This window comes from Jaculus jaculus, chromosome 5 (assembly GCF_020740685.1).
Source record: "Jaculus jaculus isolate mJacJac1 chromosome 5, mJacJac1.mat.Y.cur, whole genome shotgun sequence".
In the NCBI taxonomy this organism is placed as follows: Eukaryota; Metazoa; Chordata; class Mammalia; order Rodentia; family Dipodidae; genus Jaculus; species Jaculus jaculus.
This window is the reverse complement of record NC_059106.1, coordinates 98,322,901-98,340,207: the sequence shown is the minus strand read 5'-3', so window position 1 is coordinate 98,340,207 and position 17,307 is coordinate 98,322,901. Positions and strand designations below refer to the sequence as shown.

Here is a 17,307-nt window from a genome sequence, read left to right as displayed (position 1 = left end):
CTGGCATGCTGTGCCCCACATGGTTCACACCATGTTCCACTTCCAGGCAGGCTTTGCCAGCCTGCTAAGGAATCCTTTATTTGCCCTTTAGGGAATTTATGACTCACCTCTCCAGCTTTTCTTCCCAGACTCATGTTATCCATAAAAAGGACCATTGTAAAAATTGTAGAGATTAATGCCAGCCTTGGTTGTATAGCATTCTCTGTAGACACATAGAATCCATGGTACTTAACGGTCAGCTAGTTTGGTTAGGACTTACTTAGATAAACTGAGGACTGGTTACTTCAGTCAGTGATTGGTCCACTCCTTCTGGTACTGACTAGTTCAATGGAGGGGGGTGCGGAGAACTGAGGTAGGGTCTTGCTCACAAAAGACAAGACAGGTTATTTCATATTCAATTCAAAATTGTAGTGGTTAATGGGCATGTTTGCTAATAAGCTCAACTTACTATATTTAGCCCTGGCTTTAAAGACCCTGATCTTTTTCTTACTGAGAGCAAGTCAACACCACTCTCCCAGATTTGCTAATGGAAGACTTGTGGCCTAACCTAGGTAACAGCCATAGAAGTACAGAGAGTAGGAATGGATTGCTGCAGCACACCACCATTTGCAGGAAGAACAGCTCCAAGCACAAGCAAGCACAACCATTAGCTCACATCTAGGTGTATGCCATCTTTGAATCTTAAACAGGGAACCAGGATAGATAATAGTGGGCAGCAGCAAATGATACTGTGTTTATCTAGGAAGGTATTCAGCACTGTTTACTGAGCATCTGCTCTACCCTAGACATCATGCTAAGCCCAAAGATGTGGACAGGACAAGATGTGATTTGGTGCTGCTTCCCAGTCTCCCTTGCACTAGGATGGTCATGTGTCTGAGAGTTGGCCAGTGAAACATCAGCAAAAGGGCCAGTCAACCCCACCAGGAGTGGTCTAGAAGATCCCAACCTAATCTTCCATAGTCCTCTTCTGTGCTTGCCAGTGGAGCCAAGAGGTCCAGATCCCACAGGACCACGTGTCAGTCTTTTGGCTAAGATCAGAGGTGAGATTCCATAGATCACAGAGACACAAAAGGAAAGAAATCTGGGTCCTTGGTCACTGCAGAGAACAAAAGCCCCCTCCCTGTCTCATATTGTCTGAACTTAATGTGAAGAGATGTAACCAGACACTGATAAGTGAGCATACCTCAGGGACTGCTTGTTGCCACAGTTAACCCTCCTGACCCTCTACCTTCCCTCAGTGCATGGTCAGTGCTATTCCCAGAAAGGAAGACCATGACAGGCCCTCTGACTTCCTTCTGCCATGCCTGGCTTGTCTGTGCCGTCTTCACCCTTGCATTCCCATCCATCACCCGCCAGCATGAGGCCTCCACCTGGGTTCTCCATCACACCTCCTTAATCTGTTCCTGTACATGCAGCCTGTGCCTCTGCTCAAAAACTCATTATACCCCCATCTTCCCTTAAAGTCCATTCAGGAATTGGATAGTTGAGGCAAGCTATTTTCCTGTTATCCTAGAAGTCTCTAGACAGATTTGTGGTTCAGACCTGGCCCTTTGAAAGGTAAGACTAGCACCATAAATAATATATGTGGGAAGGGATTTACCCAGAATCCTTCTAAATCTACTGAGTATTTGTTTCTGAACTTTTGTATATTCAGGTGGCTATGACAAAATACCACAAACCAAGTAGCTTATAGACAACAGAAATTTGTTTCTTATGGACTTGGTGACTGGAAGCCCAAGACCAATGCAGACTTGGTAAAGGTGCAATTTCTAAGTCATTAAACAGAGCCCAACAGAAAGTCCAAGGAGTGTCTCTCTAGCCCCCCCCCCACCTTTTTAAATAAGGGCATTAATCCCAGTGCCATGATTCAATTATCTCTCAAAAGCTCTACCTTCAAATACCATTATAACTTTGGATGTTAGGACTGCAATATACATATTCACATCATGGTACTTCATAACCTAATTTCTAGTGACTAGACAAGACTCACTATAGTCACTGCTCATAGACTCCTTAACCCACAGTGTCTAGTTCCTGCCCCCACTGCTGTCATATTTGTCATTCAAAAGTCACTAATGACCTATGTTGAGTCCAAAAGATGCTTCACAGGCCTCAAGCTTCATCTTGAGCAGTGGACAGTCTCTCTTCTCATGTTCTCTTGCTTATTAATTCAGGCTTCCTTTCTCCCTGTTTCTTCTGTTAATTTTCAACAGAAGCACACCCCATAATCTCTTCTGTTTCTGACAGAGTCTCATTAGAGAGCCCAGGCTGGCCTAGAACTCACAATATGACCCTCAAATTCCTCATTCTCCTGCATCAGCTAACTCTTTTCTCTGGAAAGTAGCACCATTACTTATATCTTTGAATGCATATATGAAACAAGTACCAAACATATGGCTTACATTATCTCACGTTTCCCTAACAAAAGCCCTATGAAACTGGAGTGCCCTGACCTCACTGTGCAGACCAGAAGTCAAGGCAGAAGCAGGACTGAGTGACAGGTGCAAGGCTACAGTGGTCAAGGTATGGAGCGAGTCAAAGCCACCACTTGCCCATAGGGTACCTTTATTTACACCCCTTTCCTCTGAGCAGATCAGCCCCATTTTGGAGTGGTTGGCTTGGGCAAAAAGAGGGAGCATTTAACACCATTTGTCCCCTTAGCCATGTCCCTTCTTGCAGGGCACAAAGGCAGAAACCCAAAATGGGCTGGTGGAGCTGGAATTCCAAGTCTGGCCTCTGACTCCAGAGAGGCTCTCTCAGCAAACTCCAATTCCTTGACTGCATAGCATGTGGTGAGGATTAAACTGAACAGATCACAGATATACAGCAGTTGGCTGAGAGTCTGGCATCCAAGAAGTACATGATGTAAGGTAGTCACTACTTTCGTCATTATTATTCATGTCACCATTCCGACCCACTTCCAGAGCTTCAGCAAACTCATTCATCAGACATTTGAAAACTTTCTGTGCCAAGCAGTACACTAGGTGCTGAGGTTACAAAGATGGCTGAAACTCTGTGTTTACCTCACTGAATTGAAAATCGAGCAGGAGAGAAAGCCACAGAAACAAGGAATTAAACTGCAAAGTGACAACAAGGACAATAACACTTGAAGGAAACAAAGGAAAGAGTATGATGCTAATGTGGGGCAGGGCTGGGAAGCAAGGTAGTTGTTACAGACAGTAACAGCTCCAGAGGAAAGAATGTTTTAAAAAGCACTTGAGGCATTGGATGTTGGTCAATCTGGATCACAAGGAGGGAGGGACAGTCCAGAGAGGAGTAACTGCACAAACAACAGCCAGCAGCTAGTCAAACACACACTGTACGTGTCCTGGAGTTTGCACTTGGCACCGAACAGTCTCTGGAACCATCTAAGCACAGCAGGATGTGACCAGATACTAAGTTTAGAAGGCAAGTCTTGGCATCTAGAACAGTATTTGACACATAGTGTGTGCTTAGTGAACACTTGATGTTTAGAGAGAAGAGGGAAGAATAGATGGATGACTTAAAAAAAAACTGCCTCTTTGTGTCAGTGCTGAGATTTTCACATATGAATTTCAAAAGCCAGTGGGGTGGCATAAACACATATACTCACACGTTTATTTTACTCCACTGTGGAACAAGCTTGCACCGGGATGGAGAATGCTAACAGTGCAGGAGGCCCTGCAGAGTGAGTGTTTCTGTCCTCCCTGACTGACCCACGGAGGGAAGCCGTCCTTCCAGGACGCAGGCACAGTTTTGTTGCGGCAGTGTGAGCATCCCTCAGTATAATGGCTGTTCTAAGTTTCTCACTGGATCGGGTCGTCCGGTCAGGGCCTCCTTCTGTGGAGTATGCCCTTCATAGCTCCACTTTTACCCTTTACCCTTGTGTCTACATACTGTCCCTGAAAGAACATCTTCTAGATTCTTCCCTCATATTGCCTAGTCTTCTCTTTTCTCCAGGAAGCATCTCACACAGACCCAGGCATTAATTCTGAGAGTTGTGCTTGGCAATTTATATTCTTTAGTCCTCACACTTTGTCCTCATACTCAGTCATTATACACAATCCTCACACGCAGTCCTTATAATTAATCTTTACACTCAGCTCTTACACTCAGTCCTCCCACTTAGAACTTCACAAAAACCCTGTGAACCTTTCTTCTTCCTAGTGTATAGAAGAGGAAGCTTTCTTGGCATGGCAGCACATACCTGTAACGCCAGCATTCCAGGACCTGGAGGCAGGAGGATCATGAGCTTAAGGCTATGTAGGCTACCTAGGCTTCGTAGAGAGACCTTGTCAGAAGGAAGGAAAGAAGGAAGGAAGGGAGAGAGGGAGGGAGGAAGGAGGGAGAAAAGGAGGGAGAGAGAAAGGGGAAAAAATGACCATCAATATGACAAGAGTTAATCTCACACTAGATTATAGACTGCATACTTTTCAAGAATGACATCGATAGATTATCTTCATGCAACCCATTAAGTCCATACAGTCTCAGAGCAGTAAACTTGTCCAATTTCTCCAGATATTAGGTCCTGGCTCCAACATCAAACCCAGCATTCTGTCACCAGATCCCCCTGGCTTCACAGTGAGGATGATGACTTGCCTGGGATCATCTCCAAATGACATGTGGTCCAGGCACCAGCAGACCTGAAAACCCACCCCCATTGCAAGACTGTCCACCCAAACCATGTCCTTGACTGTTTTGTTGTTAATAAACAGCACGTCTCATTTCTCTAGCTAGACTAGTATTTCCTTTAGGACAGAGACTGTGCTTTTGAGTTCCTAGAATCTTCAGGGTGTCCAAAAGAGCCCCATCACAAAGGTCCTTGTGCACCAGGGACTCGCTGAAGAACTAACTGGACAGCTCAACAAGGGCAATACTCTTGCATCTTCTTGAGTCTGGACACGTACAGATCAGCCACTCAGCATCACTGTGTATAAACAGTGATGGCAGATTTTGCTTGCTCTCTATATATCGTAAATCAGACCTTAGCACTAGCACACTCAACTCTGCCGTGTGCTCATGTTAAAAACAACAGGAGCTTGGGATTTCTCTCTCTCTCCAAAGTGGGTCGCCTTCTTTTAAGGCTCCTGGCTGCCTAGAGTACGGAGCAGTTACTTTACAAATGCTGCAGATCAGCTGGTCCACAAAGACATGTTACAACTTAACACTGAGCAATGATTTTGTTAGGACTGTGTCCCTAGACTCCTGTTCATTTTGCCTAAATCCCATTGATTTTTACATTGGACCTGATTTCTTTATGTGAATTTCCTCCCTCACTAGTAGAAATACGTACTCCCTGAGACCAGACTGTAAAGTTTTGAAACAGCTTTCTATAAGGGAAATGCAAAAAAGATTTTACTGCCAGACTTTATTCTTCCAGCTCCTTCATAAGAGAGTTCAGATGTGTTTCCTGTCCTCCTCCGAGGACCAGCTTTATTCCTTCATGTTGTCGCCCTCTCGTGGTAGCAATGGAAGGTGACTTCCTCTGTAAGGTTAGGAATGGGGGCTTGTGCCTTGAAAACATCATTAGAAGTCTTTGCAGCTAAGAACATTTTGTTTGTGGTATAAAATCTGCCCACCAGAGGAAGATCGATTTACTTACCTAAACAAAAATAAAAAGCTATCCTCAGTTCTCAGAGCCCTCTAGAGTGACTCTACTATAACTCTTATTTTCACTATATTATAACCATGTCCTATTGTATCATTCTATCAGACCTCTCTCTTACTCATCTGGCTTTACTCTTCACCTAACACAGGTCTTGAGATATAATGGATACTCAATAGTCATCAAGTACAAAGTGTAAATTAATGGATAGGAGGAAGGGAGGGAGGGAGGGAGGATAGAAGTTTTTCTTTATGAACTTCAGCTCATGGCAAACTATAGAGGGACGTATTTGTTTACAAAATCACAAAATGTTTTGGAGCTTTTGCTAACAGACTTTAATGAAACTATCACGCCCCTTACTGGAGCAGAATTAAACATGTGGCACTGTTTATATGGGGGTCTTTAGTCTCTTAGGCTAATGACTATTACTTGGTCTTTTCTAGAAGGCATGGGCACCTTGTGTGTCTGGCTTACCTGTGTTCTGGGAAGGCAAACCTGGGTCCTTAGGCTTTGCAGGCAAGCGCTTTAACCGCTAATCCATCTCTCCAGCTCCATCGATGTTTTCATAGCAGCAGTTGTGGAGGGAAATAGGAGAGTAATCTTGGCTGGAGTAGCCATGTTTGTATCAAGAGGAAGTTGCCTAGCAGGGAATGTAGCTCTAGCCTAGCCGGCGGGAGGGCTTGAGTTCAGTCCCTAGCACCTCGGGCAGGAGGCAGAGGCAGTAACAAGAAGCTGGCTGGGATGTGGTAACTGGGATTCCAACCAGAGGACCCTCTGGAGTCCTTTTGGTTTTCACCTCTGTTCAGAGCACCATCTTCCAGAGTTCCTGGAAAATTAATCTGTCGCTTCTAATCAATTCCCACTTCCTCCTTTGACTCAATGAAACCAGAGCCTGTTTCAGTACTTCATCCAGAAAACAAATAAATAACGAAAAACCAATCTAACTATCTCCCTCATTCAGCGCCGCTGCCTCCTGCTGCCACTCCTGGTGCTGCTTGTGTGTAAACCTGGTACCTCTTGTGAAGCGGCCGCTGAGGAGACTGGCTCTTACCATAGCAGATGAAAAACCCAGGCTTAGCTGTTAAGGTGCTTGCTGGCAAAATCAAAGGACCCAGGTTTGATTCCCCAGTACCCAAGTAAAGCCAGATACCCAAGGTGGTGCATGCATCTAGAGTTCATTTCCAGGGGCCAGAAGGCCTGGCTCACCCTTCTCTCTCTTTTTCTTTTTCTCTCTCTCTCTCAAATAAATAAATACACTTAATATTTAATATTCAATTTTAAATATTAAAATATATTTATTATGTTATTTGAGATATATTTATTTGAGAGAGAGACATAGGGGGAGAGAGAGGCCTCTAGTCACTGCAAATGAACTCCAGATGCATGTGCCACCTTATCATCTGGCTTACATTGGTTGTGGGGAATTGAACCAAAGTCCTTTGGCTTTGCAGTCAAGTGCCTTAACTGCTAAGCTATCTCTCCAGCCCACCAAAAATATATTTTTTCAAAGACTGAGACTGATGATCATATTAACTAGAAGGTTGTGAGGCAGGGTGGTTCTGTGGTGCGATTGAAGGTTAAGAGGTATACATCACTTAGTAAACTAATGAAGACCTGTTGTGAACAACAGGGTGTGTCAATGAGGCAGATCAGATTCCGATTTGACTGGCAGCCAATCAATGAAACAGACATACCTGCACAGTTGGAAATGGAAGCTGAAGATTCAATGGATGTGTCCCAGCAACAGACAGGAGGTATCTACTACAAAGAGAACCTCTACTTCAGGATTTTGCTATAGACCAAAAATACATTCTCAATCAGAAAGCCCCAATTTGGTTCCACTACATCCTGACTACTACAGTATAGATTTCTCTATTCTTTTATTATCTTATTATTCTCCATCTCTTCATTGTACATAAAGTAACCTGGTGTATATGGACAATCATGTTTGACTTTTCTTTATTTTTTTAAACTAAATGGCCAATGTTTTGGTTGACATCAAATGAAGATGGTATGGGGAAAAGCACTGGTTCTGTGAAATGTCCCCTTTCTACATTAGTGCCATGCTTATTCAGCTCTTATCTATATTCCAGTAAGTTATTTTTCTCTCATTGTTTTAACAAACAAAACCCAACAACATAAAAAATTCTCACTACTGGGCTGGAGAGATGGCTTAGTGGTTAAGTGCTTGCCTGTGAAGCCTAAGGACCCTGGTTCGAGGCTCAATTGCCCAGGACCCACGTTAGTCAGATGCACAAGGGGGCGGACACATCTGGAGTTGGTTTGCAGAGGCCAGAGGCCCTGGAGCACCCATTCTCTCTCTCTCTCTCAAATAAATAAATAATAAAAACAAAGTTAAAAAAATTCTTACTACCTTCTTTGATTGAAGAATATTTTTTAAAAAATCTTTATTTATTTATTTGAGAAAGAGAGAGACAGTGCACATGCCAGGACCTCCAGCAGCTGTGAACAAACTCCAGATACATGTGGCCCCTTGTACATTTGGCTTACATGGGTCCTGGGAATCGAAACTGCATCCTTTGCCTTTGCAGGCAAGTGCCTTAAGTGCTAAGCCATCTCTCCATCCCTGATTGGACAATTTTAATGATTTTTATTTACCACTGTAAAACCAAGGACATTTTTTTAAACTTTTTTTTTGTACGTAGCTGTTATATGTAGGGCAATCTGTACTTAAGTAGAGAAAAATTACCTTAAAAATGAATCCTAGATAGTTTTCCTTTCAAGTCAAGTGTTTTGTTTAAATAAACTTCACTATAGATAGATAGATAGATAGATAGATAGATAGATAGATAGATAGATAGACAGACAAAGACAGATAGGCAAGCCCAATAGACTGGCCATTTTTTTTTAAGGCAAGAGAGCGAGAGCAAGAAATTAGAGAAAATTGGTGTGCCAGGGCCTCCAGCCACTGCAATTGAAGTCCAGGTGCTGACACTACCGTGTACACATGTGTAACATTGCATGCTTGCATCATTTTGTGCATTGGGCCTACATGAGACCTGGAGAGTTGAACATGGGTCCTTAGGCTTTGCAGACAAGTGCTTTAACTGCTAGGCCATCTCTCCTCCCCTAAATAAACTTCTTATTTATAAAAAAGGAAAGAGCAACCTAAGGAAAAAGATAGGGGAGAGGGAAAGGAGGAAGAGGGGACATGAAAAGGAGTGTAGGAAGAAGAAAAGGAAGGGAGACAAAGAAGCTGGAGTCCTCCTCTGCTTGGCAAGTGGGTGCTGAGCACATGCTCATTGCATGGTGGACACTTGACAACAGCTGGCTCACTCAGTAGTCCAGGCTGACTTTGAACTCTCCTGGTGATCCTCCTGCCTCAGCCTCTTGAAACATTGGGATTACAGATGTGACTCACCCAACCCAACAAAGCCACCTTTTCATAAATAAAGCACAGGATGCTTGTTTGATCCTCATGTCAACTCAAGAGGCCCTTTCAGGGTTACCTCTGGCCAGATCAGCTACTAAGTATGTGGCCCACAGACCAGCAGGAACCACCTGGAAACTTGTGGGGATGCTGACTCTTCTCCCTCCCCAGTCCACTAATACAAACCTACTCTTTAACAAGGTCTCCAGAGATTCCTATGCACATTACAGTATGAAAAGTCTCTGAGACCAGGGTTATATTACCCTCTCATATCTCACATATTTCATTTCTAAAATGAGAATAAATCCAACTTATGTGTATGGTAGGATCAAATGCAGTCATTTATATTCAGCCATTTTGACCTATAGAAACAACAATTCCAGAAGGTTCAACCCAATACTTGTTTTAGAATTAACTAGCTTCTGCATAGGAAGTGTTTACCTCAGTGCTAGAATGAGGGGGAGATGGGCGAATCTGTTCCAGCCTAGCTTCCAGAAGTATTTTTTTTCTCAAGTTCTACATGCTCAGGACATCAAGACTAAATGTCAGCGTTTTCTTGGGTAGGAACACTTGGGAGAAGATGTGGGCTAGTGAGATGGCATAGTGGATACAGAGCCTGCCACGCAAGTGTGAGTACCTGAGCTTGGATCCCCAGACCCTGCGTAAGAGCTGGAAGCTGTGGTGGGCTTCCATAATTTCCACATGCCAAATGTGAGATGGGAGGTGGACGCAGGAGAACTTCCCAGACCTAAGTAGCCTAGCTAACACAGCAGAAAAACAATGAGTGAGAGTGGGAAGCAAGAACCAACGCCTGCAAGGCTTCTGACGTGCACATGTAAGCCTTGGTCCACACACCCCTGCACACATCACACCCACCAAGGAGGAAGGAAGAGGGAGAGAGAGAGGGAGGAGATTATGCATTAATTAACATGTTACTAATTATTCCATTCAATTCTGCATCATTTCATATGTGTGAGTCACTGTGCTGGATGTGAGGTTCTGAGTTCCCCATACTTGGGTCCTTGGAAGAGAATAACCTTGGATGCTCAACTCTACTGCTAGCAGACAACATGGAAAATCATTACATGTGTCCTTTCATTTTATTTCCATTCTCACATGAGAATTATCTCCCTGTGTAAATAAGAGAACTAGGGCTGAGTATGTCCAAGGCCAGCAAATAAACAATGAAGTTAGATTTAAAAGTGGGCTGGGGAGATGGCTTAGCAGTTAAGCACTTGCCTGTGAAGCCTAAGGACCCCAGTTCGAGGCTCGATTCCCCAGGACCAATGTTAGCCAGATGCACAAGGGGGAACACATGTCTGGAGTTCGTTTTCAGTGGCTGGAGGCCCTGGCGCGCCCATTCTCTCTCTCTCTTTCTCTCTCTCTCTCTCTCTCTCTCTCTCTCTCTCTCACACACACACACACACACACACACACACTCGCTCTCAAATAAATAAATAAATAAATAAATAAATAAATAAATAAAATGTTTAAAAAATATAGTTAGCTAACCATTGTGATAAACTGCCACAATATATCACCATGGCATGTGGAAGCTTCCTGAAGCCCTCACCCCTTGAATGGCTTCTTAAAAAAAAAAGAAGAAAGAAACCATATCCTTTTTCTAACCCCATACTCCTCTTATGTCTTCTGACATCAAATTTTTTACTTTCTAGATCATTGCCTCCCATGCCAAAGGACTTCTTAGTTTAAACAAGAGAAGCAGTTTTTTTGTTCTAGATCTAGGATGCAAGGCACTCTCCTTCTGCTAGATGTTCTGGTCAGTGTTTTAGACTTCATTGAGCACTGGTTTGCCTCTCTTTTTTTTTTTTGGTTTTTCGAGGTAGGGTCTCACTGTAGCCCAGGCTGACCTGGAATTCACTATGGAGTCTCAGGGTGACCTTGAACTCATGGCAATCCTCCTACCTCTGCCTCCCAAGTGCTGGGATTAAAGGCATGTGCCACCACACCCAGCTTGCTTTGCCTCTCTAGCTTCAACTTGTTCTAGAAATTTCTAGCCTTGTCTTTATCACAATGGAATCCCTAAACTCAAAGTAAAAGCTGTGTTGCAGATACACCCAGAGGCTTGCGGCATGGACACATGTGTACTTAGGCACACTGGCATTCCCTGCTCCAGTGGTGGGTTACCTCGACAGCCTCCCCTGCAGCCACGGTGCAGCTGTGAACTCATTTGCCTACTGAGAAAAGGTGGAGTGCCTGCTGTGGTCAGGCACCTCACTCAGGGCTAGTGACACTGCCCAGTAGCAGAGACTGCCATGTCCCCTCGGGCTTTCCTGTCCACTTTGGGATGAACTAGCCCTGAAGACTCAGCATTAATGCCCTTTTGACTTCAGCCTTTTCCAAATTTCTTTCACATCTTTTCCCCATGGTGCTGAGGATGAAACGCAGGACCTTGGGCATACCTGCAAGCGTGCCACTGCTGAGCTACAACTGCTATGCCTTTTAATGACTATCATGTTGAGACAGGTAAACCAGGCCTGGGGGCACACTACTGTAATCCTGGCATTCAGGAAGTGAGAGCAGAATGATCAGAAGTTCAAGATCATCCTTGGCTATGCAGCGATATCAAAATTAGCCTGGGATGCACGAGACCTGTCTCAAATAAAATTAGAAAATGGAATGTGAGACAGGATTTCCTGATGTGCCTGCTTCAGTCTCCCTAGTAGAAGCCTGGGCTTCTTTCTTCCTTTTTAATGGAGGACAGCTTCTCCACACACATATGAGACAGGATAAACACGTCCTCACCTGATGACCTGGGGTATGTACCAAATCCTCTCCTCAGGCAGGTTAGCGCTAAAACGCTTTATTTTTCCAAGGTGGGGTCTCACTCTAGCTCAGGCTAACCTGGAATTCACTATTTAGTCTCTGGGTGGCCTTGAACTCATGGCAATCCTCCTATCTCTGTCTCCTGAGTGCTGGGATTGAAGGTGTATACCACCATGCCTGGCAAGCACATATTTTTAATTAGCTCCTAAAGTTTCCCTAGTGGGTCAAGCTCTCATTTCCCACAGGAGGAAAGTGATTAAATTATGTTCTTCCTTGGTAGCTCTCTCTTCCCCTGACTTCTCTACTCCTTAGAGTCTGACACCAAGGAAACCTCCACCAAAGAACATTGTGCACAAAGCTCCCATCCCTGCCTGCACTCAAGTGGCAATAACTTGCTGTGGTTGCAAATCATTTTTCTCTAACAATTATTTATTCATCAGTTATTAAATAGGACTTGATTTCCAATTGATAAATGTCATGTGTAAATACTGACTTCCTACAAATAAAAGCTATTTATAAATCCACCTAATTACTAGGTCTTTTCTATAGAAGAATTAACATACATAACAATTGACAGTATTTCCATCTTTTCTTGAGTTTTGGTTGAGCATCTTGAGCATTTGGGGATTGTTTATTGAGATGGAAAAAGTAGATGTGCTAGTCTGGGTTCTCTGGGGAGATGAGAAAAAGATTGATTTACTATCGAAGAATTGGCTAATGTAATCATAAGGCTAAGGGGTCCAGTCAGTAAGCTAGAGACTGGAAATAGCTAATGGTTTATTCCAGACAAAGTCTGATGGTCAGATGTGCAGGAGAGCTATTGTGTAATTTTAGTTCAAGGCTTAGCTCAAAGGTAGACACAGAGAGAAAATTATTTCTTACACAACTTTTCATTTTATTAAGTCTTCCAACAGCATGGGTGAAGTCCACTCACATTTGGAAAGGCAATTTGCTCCATTCAGTCCACAGATTCAAATGCTAGTCCCATACAGAAACACACACACACACACACACACACACACACACACAGAAAGAGAGAGAGAGAGAGCTTTAAATATCTGGGCCCATTACCCAGTCTGGCTGAGACATAAAATCAATCATCACACCAGGGAAAAATAAGAGGATCATGACAGTTCAAAGGGCCATGACTTCTATTTAGAGACACATTAATTTAAGTTACCTAAAAGACACTCCAGTTAATGACAAATTAGACAACAGGATTTAGAAGCTTGATGTTCTGGGGAAAGACCTAAATTTGGGATTAACCTAGTAATGGTTTTGAAGTGAAGATGATAAATCTACTTACAGAAGAACATAGCAGAACCCCGGAGCACTGTGTTAGTCCTCAAGGGCTCCCATAACAAATTGCCAAATATTGAGTAGTTCAGAACATGGTAAATGTATTGTCTTACAACGTGGAGGCTAGAAAACTAAGATCAAGTAATTAAAAAGTTGATTTTTTTTATGGCTGTGAGAATCTGATCCATACTCTTCTCTCAGATTCTGGTAGTCTACTGGCAATTGCTGGCTCCTTGGCTTATAGATACCTTCTCTATCATCATGTCTATATAGTGTCCTTGTCTGTGTATCTGTCACTGGGTCTAAATATTCCCCTTTTCATAAGGACATTAGTCATTGGATCCAAATGACATAATTTTTACTTAATTCCTTCTGAAAAGACCATATTTTCAAATAAGGCCATATTCTGAGGCACTGGGAGTTTTGTTCAGAAGGGACACAACTCATCCTATAACACCTCATTTCCCCTACTTCTCCTCACTTTACTCTGAATATACCCCCCACCCCGCCCACCGTTCCACTCTATTTCTGCCCAGATCCTGAGCCCAACCATTTTTGTCCTGGGACCCCATGAGATAGTTTCTGTAGTTTGCTCCTTGGATAACTAACTCTTACTTCTAGGACCCACAACTTAGTATCAGCTCACCTGGGATTCCCAGAACCCCACCGAGAGGGTGTGGTGGTATAAATGTGAATGTATGTTCCCCATAGCCTCAGGTATGTTTAAAGTTAAGCTTCTGGTTTAAGTCTCCAGAAGCCTTCTGGTGGTAGTGTGTCACTGGGGGTGTATCTGGATTCCAGCCCAAAAGTATGGAGAACACTTGGAGTTCTGACAAGTTCCTGTTCGTGTTTGTGGTGTTGGATGTTGATGATGTCTCTCTGCTTGGATCTGTGAAAGGGAACCAGCTTCTTCTGCCATTGATGGAACTTCCCTTGAATCTTTAAGTTTGAAATGAATACCTTCCTCCCCTAAACTGTGTCTGGTTGGATGTTCATCCCAGCAATGTAGAGATGACCACAACAAAATTTGGTGGTGCTTCCGAGGATGAACCTGACCATGTAGGTTTTGGTGTTTTGGAACTTGTATGCTGGAGGCATGTCAATGGATTTGGTACTTGGAACTGCATAAGCCATACAGGCAATAAACCAGATTTTATGGACTATTCTTGTGAGAGTTTGGAAATGATAAATGCAGAGAATTGTACTGGTTTGTGAACCTTCAAAGGGGAAAGAAAGATGGCAGAGAACTTTGTTTGAACTGTGATACTGGCATAAAGGCTGGCTGTGTTTTTCTGTCAATGCACAGAGAATTTAAACAAAGTTAAATTTAGAAGTAATAGACTAACTAGTGTGCTTGTCAGAACACAGAACTAAAAGATATACCACTTAAAGTTGGAAAAATTCAGGCTGGAGAGATAGCTTAGCAGTTAAGGTGCTTGCCTGAGAAGCCTAAGAATCCATGTTCAACTCTTGAGGTCCCACGTAAGCCAGACACACAAGGTGATGCAAGTGCAGAAGGTCACACATATGTGCACAAGGTGGCACACATGTTTGAGTTCAATTTCAGTGGCTGGAGACCCTAGCATACCAATTCTTTCTTTCTCTCTCTCTTTATTCCTCTAACATAATTTTTTTTTTAAAGAATTTAAAGTTGGAAAAATTCAAGCAAGTTTAAAGTTACTGGCGCAAAGGCTGACTTTAGGTTGGTAAAGCTGCTATTGCTAAACAGATTACCACCATTAAAGGTTTTACATTAAAATAATGAGAAGAGGAAAAGATGTCTGAGGGTGAAATCCACCCAAGAAAGGCTAAATGAATAGGAATGCAAACTCTTTTGGAATGAAGTGACTAAAGGAAAAAAATTCTGAAAAGGTAATCTAATCTTTAAGGTCACAATCTATTTTCTCCCTGGATTAACAAAATAGCTATGTTACTGCACACCTGGTATTGGTTTGGAAGCATGAGAAATACACAGAATCAGGTCATGAAGTGCACATGGTTCCAGAAGCCACTGCTGAGATGCAGTATGGGAAACAGGGAGATGTCTATGAATTGAAGTTCAGTGAGGCCGTTGTAAGATGAACTGTGGTTTGCAGGGGGGATGTTTTGGATATGCCAGGACTGTGCGAAGGCTACCATGGAGCCCTGGTGGCTTGGGATGGAAGTTTTCCTTGGCTACTCAGCCCATCTGGAGTGATGGAAATAAAAATTCCAGAGACTGTTGTCACTGATTATCGATGTTAGGCTTAAACTGCAGGTGTTTGGGCTGGAGAGATTGCTTAGTGGTTAAGGCACTTGCCTGCAAAGCCAAAGGACCTAGGTTCAATTCCCCAGGACCCATGTAAGCCAGATGCACAAGATGGCACATGCACCTGGAGTTCATTTGCACTGGCTTGATGCCCTGGCACATCCATTCTCTCTCTCTGGCTCTTTCTCAAGTAAGTAAATAAAAATAAAATATTTAAACTGTAGGTGTGTGATGGTTATTGGTTTTGTATTGGTCCAGTCTATCCTTGTTATGCCTTATAGCAATGAAAATGTTTACTCTTTCCCATTATATGTTGGACATATGTAATTTGTTTTGATTTTATAGGACTCACAGTTAAGACACAGTCCTAAATATCAGATGAGGCTTGGGACTTCGAAACAATCTTAAAGTTGGTAAAGCTTATGGGACCTTTGAATCTGAACTAAATGCAACTTGCAGTATGAGATTATTATGAATCTATGGGGAGTCAGGGGAAGAATATGGTGGTTTAAATGTGAATGTATATCCCTAATAGCCTCAAGTATTGTTTTTTATTAATTAAAACTTTATTATATGGTCAAATAATGTGTTGGACCCATTCCCCTCCTCCCATTCCAGTAAGAGCTCTCTTCATGGGGGTTACTGGAATTCATCATGGGTTATGAGTTGTGAGAACAGCAGTCAGTCATTGTTTGGGGGGATGCCTCTGGATATTCCTTCCCACTTTTCTACTCCCTCTTCCATAATGTTCCCTGACAATTGGTGGGTATGTTATTGTTATAAATCTACTTTAGTGTTAAGCTCTCAGCAACTTCTGTATTTCTACTTTGATAAATTTTGAGTGTTCTCAGTGTCTATTGCCATCACCATGGCACAGGTTATCAGGCTTACATGAGAGCAGAACTCATGAAAAACTCACCAATTCCTCTGGGATTTCACCTGGATCCTGGCTGATGTGCAGGAGGTGGCTCACCTCATGATAGAGAATCAGATGGATTTTGGTTCTCCCTGGTTTTTGTTACCTCTCTAATGGAGAATGAGAGTCTCATGGGCTAAAGGGGATAAACCTAGGTAATTAAGAGAGATTCTGTTGGGTGTAGCTTCTTTTTTGACCAAAAACTAGTAGGAGATTCTTACTGGAGTCCATGATTCTTGTCTCTTTAAGATTCTGACTTGGTTCTTAGTACCAGTTATGGGTTTCTTCCCATTGAGTGGGTCTCTTATCTAATCAGAGAGTCATTAGTTACCTGCCTAGACTGAATACCACTGTTATACAGGTGTGTACATCTTGTCCAGCTGGTTGATTTTATATCTAGCAGGATTCCCTGATTGTTCACCACATTGGTGGCCATTTCCCCGCTTGTGTAGTACTTTCCAGCACTATGAAGGCTAGTCATCAGGGAGCTGGCTTTCTTCCAGATTGCAGCATGATCTCTTTTTTTTTCTTTTTCTTTTTCTTTTTTTTTCTTTTTTTTTTTTTTTTTTGGTTTTTCGAGGTACTGACCTGGAATTCACTAAGTAGTCTCAGGGTAACCTCGAACTCATGGTGATCCTCCTACCTCTGCCTCCCTAGTGCTGGGATTAAAGGTGTGTGCCACAACGCCCAGCTCTGCAGCATGATCTCTTGATGTTCTGTATAAGCTTGTGGTATCTTCAGCAACAGGATCTTAGCATTTATCCTAGGCAGGTAATAAGGTGGTTTGTCAGAAGCCTGTCTTGTTTTGAGGACCTCATAGGTCTTTACAACCAACAGCCCACTATGGGGTGTAACTCATTTCTGACACTGGGATTTACACCCCAGAGCCAATGGTTTTAGGATTAGGCTTTCTCCCACTCTTTACAGGGCCCTTCTGTCCAGACAATCCCCCATGCTCCTATTGAGGGTCATATGTTTCAGTTTACTCTCCAGGAGAAAGGTTTCTATTGTGCTAATTCATGTTGGCTTTAGTTTTGTGTCTGTCTCACCTCCACTCTCCCTTTCCCCTCCCCTCATACCCT

General features: G+C 43.0%; 1 pseudogene; it reads right to left on the bottom strand.

The window, feature by feature from the left end:
- The window catches only part of LOC123460685, a 59,349-nt pseudogene extending 42,688 nt beyond the window's left edge, over positions 1-16,661 (bottom strand).
- Between the last annotated feature and the right edge of the window lie 646 nt (positions 16,662-17,307).